Genomic DNA, 5,361 nt, shown 5'->3' on the forward strand with positions numbered 1-5,361 from the left:
GGCGGAGGGCGCCCCTGCCCCGCTCGAGAAGCCGAGCCTCTCTGGGCTTCCCCGCCGCCGCCTCCCGCCCCAGGCCCCGCGCCGGGCCGGGCCGGGCCGGGCCGGTTGAGTTCGCCGGCCGGGTCCCGCGGGCTCCCAGGGACGGGGGTGATGGGCGGGGCGGGGCGGGGCGGGGCGGGGTGGGGGGCTGTCTCTCTATACACACACACACACACTCACACTCACACAAGATGCGCCTCCACGGCTGGACTCGCCAAGGTGGAGCCCTCCCAGCCCCCCTCGTCTCCTCGCCCGGCCTCCTTCACCTACCCGCTGCCCACCCCCAGCGCGTCGCTGCCGCTGACTGCGCACGCGCGGGACGCTCGCCCTTTGACCCCAGCCAGGGGCCGCCCTCCCCCACAACCCCTTTCAGCTGTGCCCCCCCCTCGCCCTGTGGGTGGGCTGCCGCCTATTCCCCCGGGCCAGGGCTGGGGCACAGCCAGTGTATGGGGCGTCTCTCTCTGGGGATGTGTCCCATGGGTGGGGTGGGGTGGCGTGGTTTGGGGGGTGCTGAAGAAATCAGTCCCCTCCATCTCCTACCTCTGGAAAACGCCCAAGCCCGTGGAGAACTGCCGGCACCGCTTCGTGGGGGCCGGGACCCTCCTCCGTGTCCTCCTGTGGCCCAGTCCAAGGGGCCTGGGCCTGGCCGGGGCTGCATTGGACCCCGACCACCCTGGCGTGTGGACTCGCTAAAAATCGGCCATTAGATATTGGATTCCAGCTTCCTGGAGGTCATTTCACTAATGAGTGCACCGGAAAGAGTTTCCTAATCCATCTGTGAGGGTGGCAACTGAAAGAGAATTTTAAAGCTGACAGAATAGGCGAGGGAAGGCATAGGAGATTTCCACACCCAGCAAGGAAGACTTTCCCGAAATGGAAGAAAGAAACGAGCAAACAGAGACACCGGTAGCCCGCCCGGAAAAGAGTCTGCCCCTGAGAGAAAGCACCCTGACCAGGTTCACCCGTGGGTGGGTGGCGAGCCAGCGGCATTCAGAAGAGCGAGGCCCGCAGTCTGTGCGGAAGACACCTGCGCTCGGGTGTGTGTGGCGGCGCGATTCACAAGCAGCTCTAGATGTTAAACCAAGGAGAAGCCAGGGAGTTCCCAACGCCCCAGGTGTCCTCAGCCCACGACTGGCTGCTGTGGGAATGCGAAGCCCGGCTCCTTGTCTCAGAGCGGGGTTCCCAGGAGGATCAGGCTGAAGCTGGGACTTGGCCTCAAAGTGTCCCCTCGCATGGCCACCCCCTTCCCCTTCCTGCTCCTCTACTCCTGGTGCCCCTCCATCCAGGGGCCAGACCTTAAAGAGTCACCGCAAGAGAATCCTGGTCCCAAAGGAGCCTTCTGGGGGACCGGTGCTGAGAGAGGTTGTGGGCATGGCCCGCTGGGGCTCTGCCCGACCCAGGGCTGAGAGATGCCACCTCCCAGCTCTGGGTCCCTGCAGGAAGTGTTGGCAAGCACAGGGCCGGTCCTCCAAAGGCCCAGGTGCAGGGAGCCCAGGCCAAGCAGCCTGTGGAAGAAGCCACTTGCCGTGCCACCCCGGGAACAGGACTGCAGGCCCCGGCCCTTCCCACCTCCTCCTCCTCCTCCTCCTCCTCCTCCTCCTCCTCCCCCCCGCCCCGCCCCCACAGGGCACAGGGCTCAGAGACACCTCAGACTCTTGCTACCCAAAGTGCAAAGGGCATCAGTTGCTCCTCCAACCCCCCCCCCTGGCCGAGCAGACCGCGTTGTCCAGCCAGCCCCCGGGCCTCCCTGGGGTGCCCAGCACAAAAGTGCAGACACCCACCGGACCCTCAGTCTCAGTTTTCGGAGGTTTTTGCCACTCTAAGGACCCGCAGGCCAGCTGGGCCTTCGGGCAGGACAGAGAGCCCCGGAATCCGACGTGGAGAGCTGCGTGTACGTCCCCATCAGGAGGCGGTCCCCACCTCCGCGGCTCTCCCCTTGCGGGGAGCCGCAGCCCAGCCGGCAGCCGCAGGGCCTCAGGGAAGACACCAGGCTGGGCCCCCGCGGCACAGCGGGGGCACGTCCCCCGCACTCACGCGACTTAGGGACGGCTGCTGGAGACTGCTGCGGCCACCCTGCTGCCGGGTTTCTGGAGGGCTTCCTGGAAGCAGCATCCACACCAAGCCCTTGGAAGGCCCAGGCGACGGAGGAGCCGGTCAGGCAGGGGCCGAGGACGGTGAGAGGCCGGGCGGGAAGGAGCGTGTCAGGCAGGGGCAGAGGACGGTGACCGGCCGGGCGGGGAGGAGCCGGTCAGGCGGGGGCCCAGGACAGTGACGGGCCTGGCCGGGGAGGAGTGCGTCAGGCAGGGGCAGAGGAGACGGGCTGGGTAAGGGTTAGGGTTACAGTTAGGGCACAATTCACAATCCCAAAGACGTGGAAGCGACCCGAGTGCCCATCCATCCAGGAGTGCATCAATAAAATGTGGCGCGTGGACACCACGGAGTGCCATTCGGCTGTGAGGAGCAGCGGTGAGAGGGCGCCTCTCGTGTTCTCCTGGCCAGAGCTGGAACCCGTTCCAGTAGGCCAGGTATCCCAAGAATGGACACACGAGCACCACGTGAGCGCGCTCACCAGCAAATTGGTACGAACGGATGGACGCCTAAGTGGACAGAGAGGAATCACCTTCATCGGGTGGGTGTCGGGCGGGCGGGTGGGGGGAGGGGAGGGGCATACACATCCATTAGGCATGGGGTGGGTGCGCACCGACTGGGGGATGGGCGCACTTGAAGATCTGACCCGAGGGGGGAGGCTTGGAGAGGGCAAGGCACCCGACCTTAACATTGGTACCCCCACAATACGCTGGAACAACATGAGAGGTATATGAATAAGAACACAGGGGGGGCCGGGCGCGGTGGCTCACGCCTGTAATCCTAGCTCTCTGGGAGGCCGAGGCGGGCGGATTGCTCCAGGTCAGGAGTTCGAAACCAGCCTGAGCAAGAGCGAGACCCCGTCTCTACTAAAAATAGAAAGAAATTAATTGGCCAACTAATATATATAGAAAAACACAGCCGGGCGTGGTGGTGCATGCCTGTAGTCCCAACTACTCGGGAGGCTGAGGCAGCAGGATTGCTTGAGCCCGGAGATTGAGGTTGCTGTGAGCTAGGCTGACGCCATGGCACTCACTCTAGCCTGGGCAGCAAAACGAGACTCTGTCTCAAAAAAAAAAAAAAAAAAAAGAACACAGGGGGGAGGGCGGCACGGGCAACACATGTCACCTGAATACTTGTACTCCCATCATCTGCTTGAAAAGAGAGAGAAAAGAAAATGCAATCCTAGAGGTAAGAGACACTTTTTAAAAATAATGAATCCGAAGAGAAAAGTAAAAGGAGGCCTGTGGAGCAGGTCTGGGTGTGACTCCGGATCCCCCAACATCAGGTGCCACCACCAAAGATTCCTGCGTGTAGCCCATAGAACCCCAAAAGCAACGGGACGAGTTCTGGTCACATACTCCCTCAAAATGACATCCTGGCCTTCTTCTGGAACTCCCTCCCCTCTCAGACTCTCAAGGTTTCCTCCAGCGTGTCGGTTCCCACAGAGCAGACCTTTGGTCTGAGACCTGACAGTCCAGATGCCACGCATGCTGCCGCGTGGCCGCGGTGTCGCGGCTTGGGACAAGAGGAGGCCCCCCGGTGCGGGCTGGGGCGCCAGGCACCGCGCGGGCGCTGAGGGTGGGGGTGACCCCCACCCCGGGCCGCCGCCTCGCTCCCAGAAAGGGGACAGAACAAGAGGCAAGAAAAAAAAAAAAAAAAAGCAGCAGCCTGTGGCACCCGGTATTCCCAGGCGGTCTCCCATCCAAGTACTAACCAGGCCCGACCCTGCTTAGCTTCCGAGACCAGACGAGATCGGGCGCGTTCAGGGTGGTGTGGCCCTAGACGGCGGAGGGCGCCCCTGCCCCGCTCGAGAAGCCGAGCCTCTCTGGGCTTCCCCGCCGCCGCCTCCCGCCCCAGGCCCCGCGCCGGGCCGGGCCGGGCCGGGCCGGTTGAGTTCGCCGGCCGGGTCCCGCGGGCTCCCAGGGACGGGGGTGATGGGCGGGGCGGGGCGGGGCGGGGCGGGGTGGGGGGCTGTCTCTCTATACACACACACACACACTCACACTCACTCACACTCACACAAGATGCGCCTCCACGGCTGGACTCGCCAAGGTGGAGCCCTCCCAGCCCCCCTCGTCTCCTCGCCCGGCCTCCTTCACCTACCCGCTGCCCACCCCCAGCGCGTCGCTGCCTGCCGCTGACTGCGCACGCGCGGGACGCTCGCCCTTTGACCCCAGCCAGGGGCCGCCCTCCCCCACAACCCCTTTCAGCTGTGCCCCCCCCTCGCCCTGTGGGTGGGCTGCCGCCTATTCCCCCGGGCCAGGGCTGGGGCACAGCCAGTGTATGGGGCGTCTCTCTCTGGGGATGTGTCCCATGGGTGGGGTGGGGTGGCGTGGTTTGGGGGGTGCTGAAGAAATCAGTCCCCTCCATCTCCTACCTCTGGAAAACGCCCAAGCCCGTGGAGAACTGCCGGCACCGCTTCGTGGGGGCCGGGACCCTCCTCCGTGTCCTCCTGTGGCCCAGTCCAAGGGGCCTGGGCCTGGCCGGGGCTGCATTGGACCCCGACCACCCTGGCGTGTGGACTCGCTAAAAATCGGCCATTAGATATTGGATTCCAGCTTCCTGGAGGTCATTTCACTAATGAGTGCACCGGAAAGAGTTTCCTAATCCATCTGTGAGGGTGGCAACTGAAAGAGAATTTTAAAGCTGACAGAATAGGCGAGGGAAGGCATAGGAGATTTCCACACCCAGCAAGGAAGACTTTCCCGAAATGGAAGAAAGAAACGAGCAAACAGAGACACCGGTAGCCCGCCCGGAAAAGAGTCTGCCCCTGAGAGAAAGCACCCTGACCAGGTTCACCCGTGGGTGGGTGGCGAGCCAGCGGCATTCAGAAGAGCGAGGCCCGCAGTCTGTGCGGAAGACACCTGCGCTCGGGTGTGTGTGGTGGCGCGATTCACAAGCAGCTCTAGATGTTAAACCAAGGAGAAGCCAGGGAGTTCCCAACGCCCCAGGTGTCCTCAGCCCACGACTGGCTGCTGTGGGAATGCGAAGCCCGGCTCCTTGTCTCAGAGCGGGGTTCCCAGGAGGATCAGGCTGAAGCTGGGACTTGGCCTCAAAGTGTCCCCTCGCATGGCCACCCCCTTCCCCTTCCTGCTCCTCTACTCCTGGTGCCCCTCCATCCAGGGGCCAGACCTTAAAGAGTCACCCCAAGAGAATCCTGGTCCCAAAGGAGCCTTCTGGGGGACCGGTGCTGAGAGAGGTTGTGGGCATGGCCCGCTGGGGCTCTGCCCGACC

At 63.8% G+C, this 5,361-nt stretch overlaps 1 non-coding gene across 1 annotated transcript; it reads right to left on the reverse strand.

Moving 5' to 3' along the window:
* Window positions 1–3,792: 3,792 nt before the first annotated feature.
* LOC142866698 (5S ribosomal RNA) lies at window positions 3,793–3,911 on the reverse strand. Its single transcript, XR_012916526.1, has one exon. It is a non-coding gene; the product is annotated as a 5S ribosomal RNA (ribosomal RNA).
* Window positions 3,912–5,361: the final 1,450 nt, after the last annotated feature.

This window comes from Microcebus murinus, unplaced genomic scaffold (genome assembly GCF_040939455.1).
Source record: "Microcebus murinus isolate Inina unplaced genomic scaffold, M.murinus_Inina_mat1.0 scaf006_hap2_Mmur4.0, whole genome shotgun sequence".
In the NCBI taxonomy this organism is placed as follows: domain Eukaryota; kingdom Metazoa; phylum Chordata; class Mammalia; order Primates; family Cheirogaleidae; genus Microcebus; species Microcebus murinus.